Source organism: Arachis ipaensis, chromosome B2, assembly GCF_059453495.1.
Source record: "Arachis ipaensis isolate K30076 ecotype BB chromosome B2, ASM5945349v1, whole genome shotgun sequence".
Taxonomy (NCBI): Eukaryota; Viridiplantae; Streptophyta; class Magnoliopsida; order Fabales; family Fabaceae; genus Arachis; species Arachis ipaensis.
In genome coordinates, this window is record NC_142437.1 from 72,354,648 (window position 1) to 72,377,320 (window position 22,673).

The 22,673-nt window shown below is 37.9% G+C and overlaps 1 non-coding gene across 1 annotated transcript; it reads left to right on the forward strand.

Annotated features, from left to right (window-relative positions):
• The first annotated feature begins 10,410 nt into the window (after window positions 1–10,410).
• On the forward strand, window positions 10,411–10,518 carry LOC148574366 (small nucleolar RNA R71). The gene has a single exon (XR_015905803.1). It is a non-coding gene; the product is annotated as a small nucleolar RNA R71 (small nucleolar RNA).
• Window positions 10,519–22,673: the final 12,155 nt, after the last annotated feature.

Below are 22,673 nucleotides of genomic sequence, written 5' to 3' on the forward strand. Positions count from 1 at the left end.
AATTGGGCACATACTCATGTAGTAATCATATGTAAACCATATGCATTGATGTTCTTGTATATATTTTAGTAAAAAAAAAATTAAATTTTGCAACAAAAAAAAAGGGAACAAAGGGTCCCAAAGTTTAAGGTTTCATAAATTCAATGCATATGTGTAGTAATCAAAACAGGGATTGCATGAGTGTATGAAAAGTGAAGAATGGATAGCTAGGTTTGTTTAGAATTGTTTAGGTTGTCATAGGTTGGGTGGGAAGTTTAATCTAATCAAAGATTCAAATTTCAAGCTCACTTGACCATATGTATCCTACCTTAACCCTAGCCCCATTACAACCTATGGGAAGTCCTCTTGATATTTGTATGCATGCATAAAGTAATTGTTGATTGTCAGATGAAAAACAAATCTTGGAAAGCATGATTAGGAGAGAAATGAGTGAAGCAACCCCATATACTTGAGTGCATAGAGCGGATACACATCCAGCGAGGGTTCAATCGCTCAATTACATGATTCCACCAATGATCATCTTTTCTTGCAAGTTTGTGAATTCTTTCAATGATTCAATCCAATTGTGGTTTGCTTGATTGCTAATACCTTAACCCTTGTACTTGTATGTGTATTCTTGGAGATTGATTTATTTTGACTAAACCATTACATCGTGTAGATAGGTTGCATATAGATAGATTGCATTTAGTTAGTTGCACTGAATAAATGTTAATGCCCTTTGCTTCTTCTTGATTTTAGCATGAGGACATGCTTAGTTTAAGTGTGGGGAGATTTGATAAACCCCGATTTCGTGATTTATCTTGTGCTTATTTTGGGTGATTTTACCACCTTTTTCCACATTTATTCAATGAAATAGCATGGTTTTATAATTCTCCCTTGAATTTTGCTTAAGTGTAAAAAACATGCTTTTTAGGCACTAAAATTGGTGATTTTGATTCACTTTAATTCCATTCGATGCCTTGATGTGTGTGTTGAGTGATTTTAGGTTTATAAGGCAAGTATTGGATGGAAACGAATGAGTAGAAAAGCAAACAAAGGGGAGAATGCATGAAGAAACAAAGATTGGGAATGCATCCAAGGACGCGCACGCATACAAGGCGCACACGCCCAAAAATGGTCTCGCCCATAGACGCGCAGGCGTACATGCCGCGTCCGCGCGGATGGAAAAGTTGCCAATTGACGCGCAAGCGCACATGGCGCGCACGCGCCAATACTCTTACATGGACCACTTAAAGGCAAAACGCTGGGGGCGATTTCTGAGCTGCCCAGGCCCAATTCCAACTTGTTTCCAACTGTATTTCATGCAGAATTGAAGTCCAAGCAAATGGGGAGCAATTAGTTTAGCCAACATGAGCCTTTAGTTAGTTTTCTAGAGAGAGAAGCTCCCTCTTCTCTCTAGAATTAGGTTAGGATTAGGTTAGATTGTCTTAGATTCATGTTTAATTACTTGATCTCATCTTGTTTCTTTTATAATTTCTCATTTCTACATCTTGATCCTCTTAATTGTGATGTTAATTTCTCATTTTGCTCTCTTTTGTAATGATGAACTCATGTTAGATTTGGTTTACTTTCAATGCAAAATAATGTTTGATGTTTCTTTAATTGATGAATTGAGTTGTGATCTTACTTCTCTTGCACTTAGTAGTTGTTAGATTTTATTAATCTTGCAATTTATGATGTTTACTTTTATTGCACTCTATGTGTTTGATAAAATGTTCTCTTTAGCCTTTGAGTAGTTTTGTCAACTCTTGGTCTAAGCCAAGGGAATTGGGTAATCTTGAGTCATAGGGTATGATGGAATTGGTGATTTGAGAACCCATAATGATCAATTTGATACCCATTAACGCTAACCCACTCCTAAGTTAATTAGTAGGTAGGTTAGGACTTAAGGGTTGATGTGATCAAATCTATTTGATGTACTTCAAGCTTAGGAGTAAATATTACGTACTTAAAGCTTTTGGGAAGTAGACTTAATAGGTTGGCCTCTCATGATTATCAATATTCGATTTGTTGACGAGGATGGTGATCTCAATTACCCAAGTCTTAGCCAAGAATTCTTTATCTTACTCTCTTTACTTATTTGCTTAATCTATTTTTCTTGCCATCTCATGAACCAAAACCCCCCCCTTTTTACCCCTTCATAGCCAATAATTAAGCACTACATTGTTTCCTAGGGAGACGACCCGGAGTCTAAATACTTCGATTAATTCTTATTTAGGGATTGTACATGTGACAAATCAAATTTAATTTGATGCAAGAGTTGTTTGTTGGTCTGGAGCTATACTTGCAACGTAAAAATATTTTGTGAAATTCCTTACCCACAAAAATTTTCGGTGACAAATTAATAAGCCAGTAGAAGCCACACTGGAGAACTTTTGTGGTTGTTCGCTCACCTCCGAAATGTCCACCATATTGTGATCCACGGCAGTGCCATAGGATTTTCTGCGCCTCTTCTCTAGGTATACATCTATGAATTACTCCGTCTGCACATCTCTTAAATAGATATGGCTCATCCCACAAGTAGTACTTTGCATCAGAAATTAATTTTTTTGTTTGCTGCCTGCTGTACTCCTTGGGTATGAATCCCACAACTTTATAGTTTGCAATATCTGCAAACCATGGTACTTCCTGAATGGCAAAGATTTGCTCATCCGAAAAGGTCTCAGAGATCTTAGTAGGGGGGAGGGACGCCCCTGCTACTGGTTCTATCCGGGACAGGTGATCAGCTACCTGGTTCTCTGTCCCTTTTCTATCTCTTATTTCTATATCAAACTCTTGCAGAAGTAACACCTATCTTATGAGCCTGGGTTTTGAATCCTGCTTTGTGAGTAGATATTTGAGAGCAGCATGGTCAGTGTACACAATCACTTTTGATCATACTAAATAGGATCTAAACTTGTCAATGGCATAAACCACTGCAAGCAGCTCTTTTTCTGTGGTTGTGTAATTTTTTTGTGCGTCATTTAGAACACGGCTGGAATAGTAAATGACGTGTAGAAGCTTGTTATACCTTTGTCCCAATATTGCACTAATAGCATGCTCACTGGCATCACACATTAATTTGAACGGTAATGTCTAGTCTGGTGCAGAAATGACAGGTGCTGTGACCAACTTAGCCTTCAGAGTCTCAAAGGCCTGCAAACACTCTGTGTCAAAGACAAATGGTGTATCAGCAGCTAGCAAATTACTCAGAGGTTTTGCGATTCTTGAAAAATCCTTTATAAACCTCCTGTAGAATCCTGCATGTCCCAGAAAGCTTCTGATTGCCTTAACATTGGTGGGTGGTGGTAATTTTTCAATTACATCTACCTTAGCTTGATCCACCTCTATTCCTTTGTTTGAAATTTTATGCCCAAGAACAATTCCTTCAGTCACCATAAAGTGACATTTTTCCCAGTTTAAAACCAGGTTAGTCTCTTGGCACCTTTTCAGAACAAGTGCTAGATGATCAAGACAGGAGCTGAATGAGTCTCCAAATACTGAGAAGTCATCCATGAAGACTTCCAGAAATTTTTCCAACATATCATAGAAAATAGAGAGCATGCATCTCTGAAAGGTTGTAGGTGCATTGCACAGACCAAAAGGCATCCTTCTGTAGGCAAATACTCCAGATGGACATGTGAATGCTGATTTCTATTGATCCTGAGGATCTACTGCAATTTGGTTATAACCTGAATAGCCATCCAAAAAGCAGTAATAGTCATGACCTGCTAGTCTTTCTAGCATCTGGTCTATGAATGGTAAAGGAAAATGATCCTTTTTGGTGGTTGTATTGAGCCTTCTGTAGTCAATACACATACGCCACCCTGTAACTGTTCTTGTAGGAACCAGTTCATTTTTTTCATTATGAATCACTGTCATACCTCCCTTCTTTGGGAAAACTTGGACAGGGCTCACCCAGGGGCTATCAGAAATAGGATAAATAATCCCAGCCTCTAGTAATTTAGTGACCTCTTTCTGTACCACTTCCTTCATGGCCAGATTTAACCGCCTCTGTGGTTGAACTACTGGCTTATCATCATCCTCCAATAGGATCTTGTGCATGCATCTGGCTGGGCTAATGCCCTTATGGTCACCTATGGACCACCCAAGAGCTGTCTTGTGTGTCCTTAGCACCTGAAGTAGTGCTTTCTCTTCCTGTGGCTCTAAGGCAGAGCTTATGATCACAGGGAAAGTTCCATCCTCTCCCAGAACGCATATTTCAGGGATGGTGGTAGTGGTTTGAGCTCGGGTTTAGGGGGCTTATCCTCTTCCTGAAGAGTTTTCAGAGGCTTATCTGTTTTCTCTGGTTCCTCCAGATCAGGCTGAACATCTTTAAAGATGTCCTCTAACTCTGATTCGAGACTCTCAGTCATATTGATCTCTTCCACAAGGAGTCAATAATATCAATGCTCATGCAGTCATTTGATATGTATGGATGCTGCATAGCTTTGACAGCATTTAACTTGAATTCATCCTCATTAACTCTCAGGGTCACTTCCCCTTTTCGGACATCAATGAGAGTTCGTCCAGTTGCTAGGAAGGGTCTTCCTAGAATGAGAGTTGCACTCTTGTGCTCCTCCATTTCCAGCACTGCAAAGTCAGTGGGAAAGGCAAATGGCCCAACCTTGACAATCATGTCCTCAATTATGCCTGATGGATATTTAATGGAGCCATCAGCAAGTTGAAGACATATCCGGGTTGGTTTGACCTCTTCAGTCAAGCAAAGCTTTTTGATAGTGGATGCAGGGATTAGGTTGATACTTGCCCCAAGATCACATAGAGCTGTCTTGGTACAAGCACCCTCTAATGTGCATGGTATCATAAAGCTTCCAGGATCTTTAAGCTTCTCTGGTAAGCTTTTCAGAATGACTGCATTGCATTCTTCAGTGAGGAAAACTTTTTCAGGTTTTCTCCAATCCTTCTTATGACTTAAGATCTCTTTCATGAACTTAGCATAAGAGGGTATTTGCTTAAGTGCCTCTGCAAACGGGATCTTTATTTCAAGAGTCCTGAGATAGTCTGTAAAGCGGGTAAATTGTTTATCCTGTTCCGCTTGGCGGAGTTTTTGAGGATAAGGCATCTTGGCTTTGTATTCCTCAACCGTAGTTGCTGCAGGTTTATTTCCTACAGAGGTGGTTAGAGAAGCCTTCTTAGGAGGGTTACAATCAGCACTTGCAGGTGTCTGATCCCTCATTGGCATTTGAACGCCAGGATTAAGGGTTGGATGGGCGTTTAACGCCAATTTTCTGCCCTTTTCTAGCATTTGAATGCCAGAATTGGGCATGGAATGGGCGTTTAACGCCAGTTTTTCACCCTTTTCTGGCGTTTGAATGCCAGAAGTGGGCATCCACAGGGCGTTTAACGCCAGTTTTTCACCCTTTTTTCTGGCATTTGAACGCCAGAATTATTCCTCTCTGGGCTCTTATTGTCCTCAGAGGAATTTTGGGCAGTGGTCTAGTCATCCACTGTTAGTTGTTCCTTTCTTGGATTTCTGCTACCTTGAGCTGAATTATTCAACGTCTTCCTACTCCTTAGTTGAACAGCTTGGCACTCTTCTGTTATCTGTTTAGATAGCTGCTGTCTTGTCTGATTCAATTGTACTTCCATATTCTTGTTAGCATCTTTAGTGTCTTGGAGCATCTCTTTAAATTCTGCTAACTATTTTGTCATAAGAAGTAATTGCTGATTAAGTTCAACAACTTGTTCTTGAGGACTAGGATCAGTAGATATTGTCCTAGCTTCTTCTTTCATGGAGGACTCACTGCTTGAGTACAGATGTTGATTTCTAGTAACTGTATCAATGAGCTCTTGAGCCTCTGCAATTGTCTTTCTCATGTGTATAGATCCACCAGCTAAGTGGTCTAGAGACATTTGAGCTTTTTCTGTAAGCCCATAGTAGAAGATGTCTAACTGTACCCATTCTGAAAACATTTCAGAGGGGAATTTCCTTAGCATCTCTCTGTACCTCTCCCAGGCATTATAAAGGGATTGATGGTCCTCTTGTTTAAAGCCTTGGATGTCCAGCCTTAGCTGTGTCATCCTTTTTGGAGGGAAATATTGATTCAGGAATTTGTCTGATAACGGTTTTCATGTTCTTATACTTGCTGTGGGTTGGTTATTTAACCACCTCTTAGCTTGATCTTTTACAGTAAATGGAAACAGTAATAATCTGTAGACATCCTGATCCACTTCTTTATCACGTACTGTGTCAGTAATTTATAAAAACTGTACCAGAAACTCAGTAGGTTCTTCTTGTGGAAGACCGGAATACTGACAATTTTGCTGCACCATGATAGTGAGCTGAGGATTTAGCTCAAAACTGCTTGCTTTGATGGGAGGTATACAGATGCTACTCCTATATGCAGCCGTAATGGGGTTAGCATATGACCCCAGAGTCCTTCTGGACTATTCATTTCTACTTAGGTCCATGATGGAGAAAAAGGAATTGATGTTAATTGAAAATAAAATATATTTTTATTTTTATTTTATTTAATTAAAAGCAAACCAAATAAATAAAAAAAGGAATAAGATAAAATAAAATAATTAGAAATTAAAATATAAATTTCGAAAACTAAAAGAAAAAGGAAAAAATAAATTCAAAAACTAGAATAATTACTTAATTAAGAAGATTTAAAAAACTTTGGATATGATTTTTGAAAGGGATTTTGAATTCAATGAGAAAAGAGAAAAACAATAAAATGACACCAAACTTAGAATTTTTAGATCAAAACAAAGAAAACAAACAGGAAAACTTTGAATATCAATATGAACACTGAGAGCAACTTTTGAAAAATTTTTAAGAAAACTGAAACACAAAGGATACCAAACTTAAAAATTTTTATACTCTGAGTACTAATAATTCGAAAAAAATGAAAGAAAAATAAACTTATGCAATTGACACCAAATTTAAAATATGAAACTAAACTCAAACAGAAGACTAAATTATGAAGTTATTGGTTTTGAAAATTTTTGAAAATAATTTGGAAAAATAAAATAAGGATTTTAAAATTTTAACCAAAAACAATAATAAAAGACTCTAAACCAAAAAGAAAAATTTTTCCTAATCTAAGCAACAAAATAAACCGTCAGTTGTCCAAACTCGAACAATCCCCGGCAACGGCGCCAAAAACTTGGTGCACGAAATCACAATCACACTTTTGCAATTCCGCACAACTAACCAGCAAGTGCACTAGGTCGTCCAAGTAATACATTACGTGAGTAAGGGTTGATCCCACGGAGATTGTTGGCTTGAAGCAAGCTGTGGTTATCTTGTAATTCTTAGTCAGGATATCAATAATAATTCTCAGTTTTAATTGGAATGAGTAAAAGAACATGAATTAAATGATACTTGTTATGCAGTAATGGAGAACAGCTTGAGGTTTTGGAGATGCTCTGTCTTCTGAATCTCTGCTTTCCTACTGTCTTCTTCTTCACGCACGCAAGGCTCCTTCCATGGCAAGCTGTATGTTGGTGAATCACCGTTGTCAATGGCTACCATCCATCATCTCAGTGAAAATGGTCCAGCTACGGGTTTCGTAGGGCTAATCATCTGTCGGTTCTCACTAGTGTTGGAATAAGATCCGTTGATCCTTTTGCACACTGTCACTGCACCTAACATTTGTGAGTTTGAAGCTCGTCACAGTCATCCCTTCCCGGATCCTACTCAGAATACCACAGACAAGGTTTAGACTTTCTGGATCTCAAGAATGCTACCAATTGATTCTAGCTTATACCACGAAGACTCTGATCTCACAGATTTGAATGCTCTGTTGTAAGGAGAGGCAATCAAACTCGTGAACCAGGAAGCAAAGAGATACACACTCAATCTAAGGTAGAACGAAAGTGGTTTTCAGGCACGCGTTCATAGGTTGAGAATGGTGATGAGTGTCACGGATCATCACATTCATCATGTTGAAGTGCGACTGAATACCTTAGAATAGAAACAAGCGTGATTGAATGGAAAACAGTAGTAATTGCATTAATCCATCGAGACACAACAGAGCTCCTCACCCCCAACCATGGAGTTTAGAGACTCATGCCGTAGAAGATACAAAATTCAGATATAAAAAATGTCATGAGGTACAAAATAAATCTCTAAAAGTGGTTTTTATAATAAACTAGTGACCTAGGTTTTCAGAAAATGAGTAAGCTAAGATAGATAGTGCAGAAATCCACTTCCGGGGCCCACTTGTTGTGTGTTTGGGCTGAGCACTGAAGCTTTCACGTGCATAGACTATTCCTGGCATTAAACTCCAGCTTTTGTGCCAGGTTGGGTGTTTAACTCCAACTTTTATGCCACTTCTGGCGTTTAACGCCAGAAAAAGGTAAGGAACTAGCGTTTAAACGCCAGTTTGTGCTACCAAATATCGAGCCAAGTATGGACTATTATATATTGCTGGAAAGCCCAGAATGTCTACTTTCCAACGCAATTGAGAGCGTGCCAATTGGGCTTCTGTAGCTCTAGAAAATCTATTTCGAGTGCAGCAGGGTCAGAATCCAATAGCATCTGCAGTCCTTTTTTAGCCTTTGAATCATATTTTTGCTCAGGTCCCTCAATTTCAGCCAGAATTTACCTGAAATTATAGAAAAATACACAAACTCATAGTAAAGTCCAGAAATGTGATTTTTGAATAAAAACTAATAAAAATATAATAAAAAGTGACTAAAATATACTAAAAACTATGTAAAAACAATGTCAAAAAGGGTAGAAATTATCCGCTCATCAATAACATTGGATTGCCTCCCAACAAGCACTTCTTTAATAGTTAATAGGTTGACAGTGAGCTCTTAGAGAGCTTCACAGAGACTCAGAGCTTAATAGAGGCCTCCCAACACCAAACTTAGAATTTGAGTGTGGGGGCTCTGTTTAACTCTGTATTGAGAGAAGCCTTTCATGCTTCCTCTCCATGGTTACAGAAGAAGATCCTTGAGCCTTAAACACAAGGTAGTCCTTTTTCAATTGAAGGACTAACTCTCCTCTGTCCACATTAATCACAGCTCTTGCTGTGGCTAGGAAGGGTCTTCCAAGGATAATGGATTCATCCTCATCCTTCCCAGTGTCTAGGATTATGAAATCAGCAGAGATGTAAAAGCCTTCAACCTTCACTAAGACATCCTCTACAAGTCCATAAGCCTGTTTCCTTGAATTGTCTGCCATCTCTAGTGAGATTCTTGCAGCTTGTACCTCAAAGATCCCTAGTTTCTCCATTACAGAGAGTGGCATGAGGTTTATACTTGAACCAAGGTCACACAGAGCCTTCTTAAAGCTCATGGTGCCTATGGTACAAGGTATTAAGAACTTTCCAGGATCCAGTTTCTTCTGAGGTAATTTCAGTTGCCCCAAAGCATTCAGTTCATTGATGAGCAATAGAGGTTCATCCTCCCAAGTCTCATTACCAAATAACTTGGCATTCAGCTTCATGATTGCTCCTAGATACTGAGCAACTTGCTCTTCAATAATATCTTCATCCTCTTCAGAAGAAGAATATACATCAGAGCTCATGAATGGCAACAGTAAGTTCAATGGAATCTCTATGGTCTTTGTATGAGCCTCAGATTCCTTTGGTTCCTCAATGGGGAACTCCTTAGGGGCCAGTGGATGTCCATTGAGGTCTTCATCACTGGAATTCACTGCCTTTCCCTCCTCTACAGGTTCGGCCATGTTGGACGTGTTGATGGCCTTGCACTCTCTCTTTGGATTCTCTTCTGTATTGCTTGGGAGAGTAATAGGAGGAGTTTCAGCCACTCTTTTACTCAGTTGACCCATTTATGCCTCCAAATTTCTAATGGAGGACCCTGTTTCAGTCATGAATCTGAGAGTGGTCTTAGATTGATCAGAGACTATGGTTGCTAAGTCAGAGAGGCTCTGCTAGAATTCTCTATCTGTTGCTCAAAAGATTATGGAAAAGGCTTGCTATTGCCAAACCTATTTCTCCCACCATTATTATTATTGAAGCCTTTATTAGGCTTCCGTTGATCCTTCCATGAAAAATTAGGATGATTCATCCATGAAGGATTATAGGTGTTTCCATAGGATTCTCCCATGTAATTCACCTCTTCCATTGCGGGATTCTCAGGGTCATAAGCTTCTTCTTCAGAGGAAGCTTCTTTAGTAATGCTGGATGCAGCTTGCATTCCAGTCAGATTCTGAGAAATCATATTGACTTGCTGAGTCAATATTTTATTCTGAGCCAATATGGCATTAAGAGTATCAATCTCAAGAACTCTTTTCTTCTGAGTCATCCCATTATTCACAGGATTTCTTTCAGAAGTGTACATGAACGAGTTATTTGCAACCATTTCAATGAGTTCCTGGGCTTCTGCAGGCGTCTTCTTCAGATGAAGAGATCCACCAGCAGAGTGATCCAATGACATCTTGGAAAATTCAGACAGACCATCATAGAATATACATAGGATACTCCATTCTGAAAGCATGTCAGAAGGACACCTTCTGATCAATTGCTTGTATCTTTCCCAAGCTTCATAGAGGGATTCACCTTCCTTCTGTTTGAAGGTTTGGACTTCCACTCTAAGCTTGCTCAACTTTTGAGGCGGAAATAATTTGGCCAAGAAAGCATTAACCAACTTTTCTCAAGAGTTCAGGCTTTCTTTAGGTTGTGAGTCCAACCATATCCTAGCTCTGTCTCTTACAGCAAAGGGGAAAAGCATAAGTCTGTAGACCTCAGGATTAACCCCAATGGTCTTGATAGTGTCACAGATTTGCAAGAATTCAGCTAAGAACTGATGAGGATCTTCCAATGGAAGTCCATGAAACTTGCAATTCTGCTGCATTAGAGAAACTAATTGAGGCTTAAGCTCAAAGTTGTTTGCTCTAATTGCAGGAATTGAGATGCTTCTTCCATAGAAGTCAGAAGTGGGTGCAGTAAAGTCACCAAGCATCTTCCTTGCATCTCTGCCATTGTTGTTATTTTCAGCTGCCATGTCTTCTTTTTCGAAAATTTCTGTTAGGTCCTCTCCAGAGTGTTGTGCTTTAGCTTCTCTTAGCTTCCTCTTCAGAATCCTTTCAGGTTCAGGATCAACTTCAACAAGAATGTTCTTATCCTTGCTCCTGCTCATATGAAAAAGAAGAGAACAAAAAAGAAGAGGAATCCTCTATGTCACAGTATAGAGATTCCTTTATGTGAGTAGAAGAATAGAAGAATAGAATGGAGAAGGGAGAAGAAAAAGAATTCAAACACAGAGAGAGGGGGAGGGTTCAAATTTTAATAAGAAGAGTGTTAGTAAATAAATAAAATAAATAGAAAGAGATAAGAAAGAGAGAGAGTATTCAAATTTTAATTTAAAAGAAAAGAAAAATATTTTTGTTTTTATTTTAATTATTAGTTAGAATTCGAATTTATTAAAAGAAATAAAATTAACATTTAAAATAATTAGTTAATTAAAAGTAATTTTGAAAAAGTTGTTAGTGGTTTTCGAAAATTAGAGAGAGAAAAATAGTTAGGTGATTTTAAAAAAGATAAAAAAATAGTAAACTTTTAAAATTAAAACAAAAAGTCAAGTAGTTAATGAAAAAGATTTGAAAATCAATTTTGAAAAGATAAGAAGTTAAAAAAAAGATTTGAAAAGGAAATTAAAAAGATTTGATTTTTGAAATTAAAGTTGATTACTTGACTAACAAGAAACTAAAAGATATGATTCTAAAATTTAAAGATTGATCCTTTCTTAATAGGCAAGTAACAACTTAAAATTTTTGAATAAGAACATTAAATGTTAGCATAAATTTCGAAAATATGAAATAAAGTTAAGAAAAAGATTTTGAAAATCAATTTTTAAAATTTTCGAAAATCAGGAAAGAAAAATGAAAAAAGTTTGATTTTTTAAAAAGATTTGAAAAGATAGAATTTTTAATTTGAAATTTTGACTTGACTAATAAGAAACAACTAAATTTAAAAAATTTTTTGTCCAAGTCAACCCAAAATTTTGAAATTTATGAGTGAAATAATGGAAAGATATTATTTTTTATTTTTGAATTTTTAATGAGGCAAGAGAAAAACACAAAATGACACATGACATAAGAAATTAAGATCAAAACAATTAATGCATGCAAGAACACTTTGAATGTCAAGATGAACACCAAGAACACTTTGAAGATCATGATGAACATCAAGAACATATTTTTGAAAATTTTTAAGAGAAGAAAGACATGCAAGACACCAAACTTAGAAATTTTTAAACTTTAGACACTAATGATTCAAAAATGCACAAGGAAAACAAGAAAAGACACAAAATAAGAAACTCATAAGATTAAACAAAGAAAATCATCAAGAACAACTTGAAGATCAATGAAGAACATAATGCATGAGTTTTTGAAAATTAAAGAAAAATTAAAAAGATGCAGTTGACACCAAATTTAAAATTTGACACAAGACTCAAACAAGAAACACAAAATTTTTTTGGTTTTTATGATTTATTAATTTTTTTGTATTTTTTGAAAATTATTTTAGAAAAAGGAAATAAAGAAATTCAAAATTTTTAATAAGAATTCCAGGAATCATGCAATGTTAGTCTAAAGCTCCGTTTCAAAAGAATTATACATGGCCTAATGGCCAGCCAAGCTTTAGCAGAGCATTACATACAACAGCCAAATTGATGGGAACCAAAAGGCTCTTGCAAAGATAAGTGGAAACCTTGGTCCAAAAGATTAGACATGGCTTTACAGCCAGGCAGGATTCAACATATCTCATGAAATTCTAGAATTCGTTCTTAAAAACTCTGAAGAACATTTTTTTTGAATTTTTTGAAAATTAAATTAAAAAACATAAAATAAAATTACCTAATCTAAGCAACAAGATGAATCGTCAGTTGTCCAAACTTGAACAATCCCTGGCAACGGCGCCAAAAACTTGGTGCACGGAATTGTGATTCACACTTTATCACAACTCCGCACAACTAACCAGCAAGTGCACTGGGTCGTCCAAGTAATAAACTTACGTGAGTAAGGGTCGATCCCACGGAGATTGTCGGCTTGAAGCAAGCTATGGTCATCTTGTAAATCTCAGTCAGGCGGATTCAAATGGTTATGGGGTTTTGACAATTCAAAGATAAATAAAACATAAAATAAAATAAAGTTACTTATGTAATTCATTGGTGGGAATTTCAGATAAGTGTCTGGAGATGCTTTGTTGCTTCTGAACCTCTGCTTTCCTACTGCCTCCTTCCAACCATGCGTGCTCCCTTCCATGGCAAGCTGTAAGATCTTCTTAGTGAAAATGGTCCCCTACAGTTTCTGCACGGCTAATCAACTGTCAGATTTTTCGTCTTGGATGAAAAATACCAGGCACAGCTACCGCATGCCTAATCATTTGTCAGTTCCCACTAGCGTCGGAATAGGATCCATTGTTCCTTTTGCACACTGTCACTACGCCCAACATTCGCAGGTTTGAAGCTCGTCACAGTCATCCCTTCCCAAATTCTACTCGGAATACCACAGACAAGGTTTAGACTTTCCGGATCCCAAGAATGCTGCCAATGAGTCTAGCCTATACCACGAAGATACTAATCTCACGGACTCGGTCCGTGTATTAGGTATCCAAGAGAATATACTCCGGCTGTCGTCCAATGACTACGTTGAACATCATGTAGACTGCTTTGTGGTTGTCAGGCACGTGGATCTTGGCTAAGCGAGTAACGAAGATTGGGTGATTTTCACGGGTCACCCCTTCATTCTAACTTAACTGAATTAAGTACGAGAGTATATCTTGGAGAAGAAGTAGGCGTGAATTGAAAGAAAAACATTATTACTTGCATTCATTCATGAGGAACAGCGGAGCTCCACACCTTAATCTATGGGGTGTAGAAACTCCACTGTTGAAAATACATAAGTGAAAAAAGATCTAGGCATGGCCGTGAGGCCAGCCTCCAAAACGTGAACAATGGTCTATGATAGCATGATCAAAGATCAAAAGTGATCAAAGATCTAAAATAAATCTCTAAGAATAGTTTTTATACTAAACTAGTAACCTAGGTTTACAGAAAAATGAGTAACTAAGTGTAGATAGTGCAGAAATCCACTTCCGGGGCCCACTTGGTGTTGGGCTGAGCATTGATCTTTACATGTGCATAGGCTTTTCCTAGAGTTAAACGCCAGCTTGGGTGCAAATTTGGGCGTTTAACTCCAATTCTGGCGCAAGTTTGGGCGTTTTACGCCAGAAAGTTTTAGGCTGGCTTTGGACGCCGGTTTGGGCCATCAAATCTCAGGAAAAGTATAGATTATTATATATTGCTGGAAAGCCCAAAATGTCAAATTTCCAACGTAATTGAGAGCTCGCCAATTGGGCTTCTGTAGCTCCAGAAAATCCATTTTGATTGCAGGAGGGTCAGAATCCAATAGCATCTGCAGTCCTTTTTCAGCCTCTGAATCAGATTTTTGGTCAGGTCCCTCAATTTCAGCCAGAAAATACCTGAAATCATAGAAAAACACACAAAATCATAGTAAAGTCCAGAAATGTGATTTTTGAATAAAAACTAATAAAAATATAATAAAAAGTAACTAAAATATACTAAAAACTATGTAAAAACAATGCCAAAAGGGGTATAAATTATCAGCTCATCACGTACCATTTGTTTTTGACCAAGAATGTCTGCATGCCTTTGAAACCCTGAAAGCCAAGCTTGTCACTGCTCCTATCATCTCTGCACCTAATTGGGACTTGCCATTCGAACTAATGTGTGATGCTAGTGATCATGCCATTGGCGCAATTTTGGGACAGAGACATGACAAGCTTCTGCATGTCATTTACTATGCTAGTCGTGTACTAAATGATGTGCAGAAAAACTATACTACTACAGAAAAGGAGCTACTTACAGTGGTTTATACCATTAACAAATTTAGATCCTACCTAGTAGGTTCTAAGATCATCATCTATACTGACCACGCCGCTTTATAGTACCTGCTCACTAAGCAGGACTCTAAGCCCAGACTTATAAGATGGATATTACTCCTTCAAGAGTTTGATATAGAAATTAGAGACAGAAAAGGCACAGAAAATTAAGTGGCTGACCACTTGTCCAGGATTGAACTAGTAGTAAGGACTTCTTCTCCCTCCACTAACATATCCAAATCCTTTCCAGATGAGCAACTCTATGTCATCCGAACAGTACCTTGGTTTGCAGACATCCCAAATTACAAAGCTATAAGGTTCATTCCCAAGGAGTTTACCAGGCAGCAAGCCCGAAAATTCATGCGTGATGCTAAATACTACTTGTGGGATGAACCATATCTCTTCAAGTGATGCTCGGATGGAATAATCTGACGATGTGTGTCTGAAGTGGAGGCACAAAGAATTCTATGGTACTGCTATGGCTCAGATTATTGAGGACACTTTGGAGGTGAGCGGACACCCACCAAGGTCCTCCAAAGTGGCTTCTACTGGCCTACTCTCTTTAAGGACTCCAGAGAATTTGTCTGCAACTGTGATAGTTGCCAAAGGGCTGAAAATCTCCCTCATGGTCATGGCATGCCTCAGCAAGGAATCCTAGAGATTGAGTTGTTTGACATATGGGGTATAGATTTCATGGGACCCTTCCCGCCTTCATACTCAAACACCTACATCCTTGTGGCTGTAGATTATGTGTCTAAATGGGTTGAAGTAATAGCAACACCCACTAATGACACTAGAGAAGTAATGAAGTTCCTCCAAAAGAACATCTTCAATAGATTTGGTGTCCCCATGACACTCATTAGTGATGGAGGTACCCATTTCTGCAATAGACAGCTGGATTCTGTCTTAAGCCGTTACGGAGTTTGCCATAAAGTAGCAACACCATATCATCCCCAAACAAATGGGCAAGCTGAAGTCTCAAATAGGGAACTAAATCGGATCCTAAAGAGGTTAGTAAGTACCTCTAGAAAGGGTTGGTCTAGAAATCTTGATGATGCTCTGTGGGCATACAGAATAGCTTTCAAAACCCCTATTGGAACTTCACCATATCAGTTGGTATATGGGTAATCCTATCATTTGCTAGTGGAACTAGAACACAAGGCCTATTGGGCTACTAGATTCTTCAACCTTGATACTAAGGCAGCAGGAGAGAAACGGCTGCTCCAACTAAATAAGTTGGATGAATTCCGCTTAGCTGCATTTGAAAATGCAAAGATCTATAAGGAAAAAGTAAAAAGGTGGCAGGACAAAAAATATCTTCCAGAGTCTTTGAACCAGGACAGAAGGTCCTACTCTTCAACTCAAGACTCAAATTATTCCCTGGGAAACTCAAATCCTGCTAGAAGGGACCGTATGTGATTACTAGTGTATCACCTTACGGGCACATAGAACTTCAAGGTAAAGATCCTGAAAACATGTTCACTGTCAATGGACAGAGAGTTAAGCATTACCTTGAAGGAGATATAGAGCCATGAGGCTCAACACTGTTACTAAGATAAGTACAGTGAAGTCCAGCTAAAGACATTAAAGAAGCACTTGTTGGAAGGCAACCCAATCATTCCTCATATATTATTAATTTTCCAATTACTTCTGCTTTAATTAATTTTTTTATTTTTTACTATGTTTTAATTAGCATGATTTTCATGTTAGTGATCACGAACAGTGCTTAAATAGAGACAGAATGATGTAGAACAGCAAATAGAATACCCTGAAGAAGGAATCTCCCTGGCGTTAAACGCCAGAAATGGGAGGCAATTGGGCATTCAAACGCCCATGGAGGCAGCAAGCCTGGCGTTAAATGCCAGCCAGGAAACCCTGGCTGGGCATTTAACACCTAAGAAGGAGCACAAGCCTGCCATTAAATACCAGCCAGGGAGCCCTGGCTGGGCGTCTAACTCCCAAGAGGGAGGGACAAACTAGCGTTAAATGCCAGAATGCATGCATTCTGGGCGTTTAAACGCCAGCAAGACAGCATGGAGGTAACTAGAAAAACCTTATCGTTTCTTCATTCAATCTATCTTATTCAATTTTAATCTTGAAAATTCTTTGATTTTTAAATCAAATCTTGTTTAAATATTTCAATTTTAATTTAATTTCAAATTTAAAATATTTTTTTTCAAAACCTTTCAAATTCTTTTCAAAATTTCATATCTTTTCCAACTTGTTTTCAAATTCTTTCAAAATCTTTTCTATTCTTGTTCATATCTTTTATTAAACTTTCAAATCTTGTTCATACTTCTTATTTTATCTTTAAAATCTTTTATATCTTTTTAAAATCTTTTCTTATCTTTCAAGTTTAATAACTTATCTTTTTCTATCTTTTTCAAAAATCCTTATCTTTTTAATGATTATTTTCAAAAATCTCTCCCCCTCCCTATATATATATGTATGTCCGTGTCCCTCTCCCTCACTCACCACCTCTCATTCGAATTCTCTTCTCTTTTTCTTCTTCTATTTTACTTCTCTTGTTCTTCCTTTCTTACCTTTTGCTCAAGGACGAGCAAATCTTCTAAGTTTGGTGTGGAAGGAGCCATGTTCTCTCATCAAGAATTCAATCCCATGACTCCAAAAAGTGGCAACACCACCCCAAAGAACAAGAAAGAAGATAACTCAACAGTTATTTTCAAACCTGTTCGATTCCTTACCAAGCAACATGAAGAACATTATCATAAGATAATGAGTAAAAGGTCAGTAATCCCTGAGGTGAGATTTAAACTAGGAGAAGAAGAATACCCGGAGATCTAAGAGAAGATTCGAAGGAGAGGCTAGGAGATTTTAACCAATCCTCAGTTTAAATTTGGATACAACATGATCCATGAATTCTATGCAAATATGTGGATGACAGATAAATGAAAGAAAGATGGAACATCATTCCATACTTTTTGCACTATGGTCAGGGGGAAGATCATGTATTTTCATCTGGATAGGGTGAGAGAGATCTTCGAATTACCCTTGCAAAAGGATAACCCTGAATCATGCAATAGAAGAGTGGTAGGCAACCAAAAGTTGGATCAAGTCCTAGAGGATATATGCCTGCCTGGAACTCAATGGATTGATAATACAAAAGGCCAGCCAAGCCAGCTGAAGAGGGCGAACCTCAAGCCAATTGCTAGAGGATGGCTAGATTTCCTTGGGCATTCTATACTCCCACAAGTAACCGCTCTAAAGTCACTATTCCAAGAGCTGTGATGATTCACTGCATCATGATGGGGAATGAGGTAGAAGTCCACTAAATAATCCCCCTGTGAGATCTACAAGTTGGCAAACAGGGTGTCTACTAATGCCATGCTGGCTCATCCAAATCTCATCTTTCGCTTATGCCAAGAGACTAAGGTTATGATCCAGGTGGACAATTTCATTCCAGTGCAAAGTCCAATCACCAAACAGGTGATGGAGAGTACCAAGATACAAGAGGATCATCCCAAAAGGAAGGCAACTGAACCTCTCCAAGAGATCCCTCCAATTGAGTATTGGGACCAGCTGAAGGCGTCTATAATACACTTGCAGAGCACCTTAGATCAACTTAGAGAGGAGCAGAAAGATCAGACTAGCATGATTTGCAAACTGATCAAGGAGCAAGAGTAGCAGGGGCGTGAAATGGAGGAATTGAAGTGCCAGAAGCTCTCCCCTGAAGAGCCCAGCGTCCCTCAAGCTGAAGGTTGTTGAGTTTCAACCCTGTGACTATTCCAATTCATGTTTCACGTATTTTCATCCTAATTTAGAGTTACATGATCAGTAGTAATATTTAAGATTTTATTTATTTTATGTCTTTTAATTAAATAAGCATTAGAATTAATTAATTTTTATTTTCCAATTAGCTATAAAGTATTCCTCTTATCAACATTAAACATGAATAAAATAGTGGATTTTTTTTAGAAGAATTAAAGATGCATAAATTTTCGAGTTCTACAGTAAAGAATAGTAATTTATTTTGATGTGGTGGCATTGCTTTAGTTTTCTGAATGTATGAATAAACAGTGCATATTTGAAATTGGAATTTTAGGATGCTGACTCTTGGAAGAATGAAGAAAAAGGAAAAGTATTATTGATGATCTGAAAAATCTAAAATTTTATTCTTGAAGCAAGAAAAAGCAGCAAAAGAAAAAGAAAAAGCATGTTGTAAAAGAAAAAAAATATGATGCACGCGAAAAAAATGGCGAAAATAAAAGAAAAAGAAAGAAAAAATTATCAGCTCTTTAAACCAAAAGGCAAGAGCAAACAGCCAGTAACCCTTTAAACTAAAAGGCAAGGGTAAAAGGATCCAAGGCTTTGACTATCAATGGATACGAGGGCCTGTAAGGAATAAAATCCTGGCCTAAGCAGCTCAACCAAGCTGTCCCTAACCATGTGGTTGTGGCGTGAAGGTGTCAAGTGAAAAGCTTGAGACTGAGAGGTTAAAGTCATGATCCAAAGCAAAAAGAGTGTGCTTAAAAACTCTGGACACCTCTATCTGGGGATTCTAGCAAAGCTGAATCACAATCTGAAAAGGTTCACCCAGTTAAAGTGTCTGTGGCATTTATGTATCCGGTGGTAATACTGGAAAACAAAGTGCTTAGGGTCACGGCCAAGACTCTAAAAAGCTGTGTTTAAGAATCAGAAAGAACTGAACTAGGAGAATCAATAATATCATCTGGATTCTAAGTTTGTAAAGATGCTAGCCATTCTGAAATTCAATGGATAGTGAGATGCCAAGACTATTCAGAAGAAAAAAGCTACTAAGTCCCACTCATATAATTGAAACTGAACTTTACTGGAAAATTTGAAATTTATTGTATCTTACTCTTCTTGTCATCCTATTTTATTTTTAGTTGCTTGGGGACAAGCAACAGTTTAAGTTTGGTGTTGTGATGAGCGGATATTTTATACGCTTTTTGGTGTTATTTTTATATAGTTTTTAGCATGTTTTGTTTAGTTTTTATTAAGTTTTCATAGGTTTTAGTGTTAAATTCACATTTTTGGATTATACTATGAGTTTTTGTATTTTAGTGCAATTTCAGGTATTTTCTGGCTGAAATTGAGGAGCTGGAGCTAAAGTCCGATTCACAGACAGAGAAAGCACTGCAAATGCTGTCTAAATCTGACCTCTTTACACTCGGAAGAGCTTTTCTGGAGTTACAGAAGTCCAAATGACACGTTCTCAATGGCTATAGAAAGCTGACTTCCAGTGCTTTTCAGCAATATATAATAGTTTATACTTATCTTTAGATTAGAAGGCCCAAAACTGGCGTTCAACGCCATCCTCCTGCCCCCTTCCAGGCGTCCAGCGCCCTAGGAGCAGAGACCAGCGTCCAAACGCCCAAAGAGGACCCCCTAGCTAGTGTTCAACACCCTAGAGGCCTCATAGAATGTGGATCTCATCAAAACTCAGCCCAAATACTCAACAAGTAGGCCCCAGAAGTGAATTTTAGCACTAAAAACACTATTTTACCCTTACTAGTCATTAGTTTAGTATTTAAAGTGGAAGATCACTCTTTGTTAGGGACCTTCAGCCATTTTACACCATATTTTCATTTTACACATTGTTTTTTCTATCAGTATGAGTTTCTAAACCTCCTAGGTTGAGGGGAGGAGGCCTGTTGAGTTTTATGGATTAATAAAAGTATTACTGTTTCTCTTGAATCTGTGTTTGATTCTCTATTCTAAGATGTATATTCGTTCTTCATCAATATGAATGCGTTGAACTGGCATAAGGTTATCACATTCTACATGGTTCAGAGTGCATCTGTCATCGGATAATGATGAACCACCAGCTTAATTATACATCTCTTAGACAGCTAATCCACGACTTCGTTGGGGACTTCTCAAGACATTAGTTCAGCCAATTTACGGGGAGATTAGGGTCTCTGTGGTAGAGGCTAGAACCCAAGGTGCAGCATCCTCTGATCCAGAATATTAGACCTTGTCTGTGGCATTTTAAGTAGGATCATCAAGGAGAATGAACTGCAGGAGCTTCACCCTCAATAAGAATGGATCCGCACTAACCCTGGGGTTCAGATCTGGAGGAGTATTAGCGGCTGCTCAAACCAGCGTCAATCACATACAACATGCCATAGAAGGAATCATTCACACATGAAGAAGACAGTAATACCAGAGTTAATCCAGAAGGATAAAGCAACTCCAAACCTTAACCAATTCCTTATCCTTGTTTACATTCATCTAGGTTTTAAAATTATCATTATAATTCCATCTTCCAAATCAAAATCAACAACTCTTGATTCGCCTGACTAAGACCTGCAAGATAACCATAGCTTGCTTCAAATCACAATCCTCATGTGATCGACCCTGACTCACTCAGGTATTACTTAGACGACCCAGTGCACTTGCTGGTTCAGTTGTACGAAGCGTGGGGATTTACACACCAACTAACAACTACCAGTTGATTTGTTGCCTAGATTAGACCTTTTTCGTTATTTCAATTTTTGTTTAGTTGCTATTTTATTTTATTTTATTCCTATTTAGTTTTGTTTCATTTTTATTTTTAATCCCTTCAATTCTCGTTTCTTTTGGTTTAATTTTCTTTTAAATTTTTTCCCCTTTCTTTTAAATTTTAGTTTATTTTTAATTTTTAGTTTAATCTTCCACTTTCGTGTACCTCACTGAGATTCTCTTCATCGTGACGTTGAGAATCCCACTTTTTTCTTGTTCGAATTGTTTATGCAGAGGAACAAGGACAAAGAGCCTCTTCTATATAATCCTGAGATTGAAAGGACTCTTCAAAAGCAAAGGAAGCAAGCTAGAGCTCCGGAAGTTCAAGAAATCTTTAGGGACAAATCTGAGGAGTAAGCTGACCTCAGTATAGCTGAGAATAATGATAATCTCATGGTCAATAATTCCAACAACATCCCGCATGCTAGAAGTTTGGGGCATTATACTAACCCCAATCCCGGGAGCTATGTGGGAAGTATTGTACCACCGGTTGTGCATGCAAACAATTTTGAGTTGAAGCCTCAACTCATATCTCTCGTGCAACACAATTATCAGTTCAGTAGAATCCCGCATGAGGACCCTAATCTTTTCATATCCAAATTTCTGAGGATATGTGACACAGTCAAAACCAATGTAGTTCCTGCTAAGGTGTACAGGTTGATGTTATTCCCTTTTACTGTTAGGGACCGAGCTAGTCAGTGGCTCGAGATACAACCTAAAGAGAGTATAGCAACCTAGGCAGATTTAGTTAGTAAGTTTTTGACAAAATTCTTTCCACTCCAAAGGTTGACTAAGCTGAGGACTGACATCCAGACATTCAGATAGCTTGAAAGAGAGTCTTTCTATGAAGCTTGGGAGAGATACAAGGCCATGTTCAAGAAGTACCCTCCAGATATGTTTTTGGATTGGGTACAACTACAGATTTTCTATGATGGTATTACCCAGACTTCTAGGCTCTCTCTGGATAATTCCACAGGAGGTTCTTTGCATATGAAAACCACTGATGAGGCCGTTGATTTGATTGAGATAATGGCCAACAATCAGTACTTATACTCCTCAAAACAAAGCCATGTCTCAGCAGATAGCCACCATCACTCAATACTTGTGAGGTATACAAGTCTCTTCTATTGATACCCCAAATCCTTCTTTTAATATAAGTAGTTGAATGTCTCAATTTGAAAGCTTTGGTTATGAACAAACACCTCTTGAGCAAGTAAATTACATGTGTAATTATTCAAGACAGGCTAATAATGATCCTTTTTCCAAGACATACAACTCGGGATGGAGAAATCATCCAAACTTTGGTTGGAAAAATCAAAATCAAAACTTAGAAAGTCCTTTCAACCAGCAACTTCTATCTTTTCA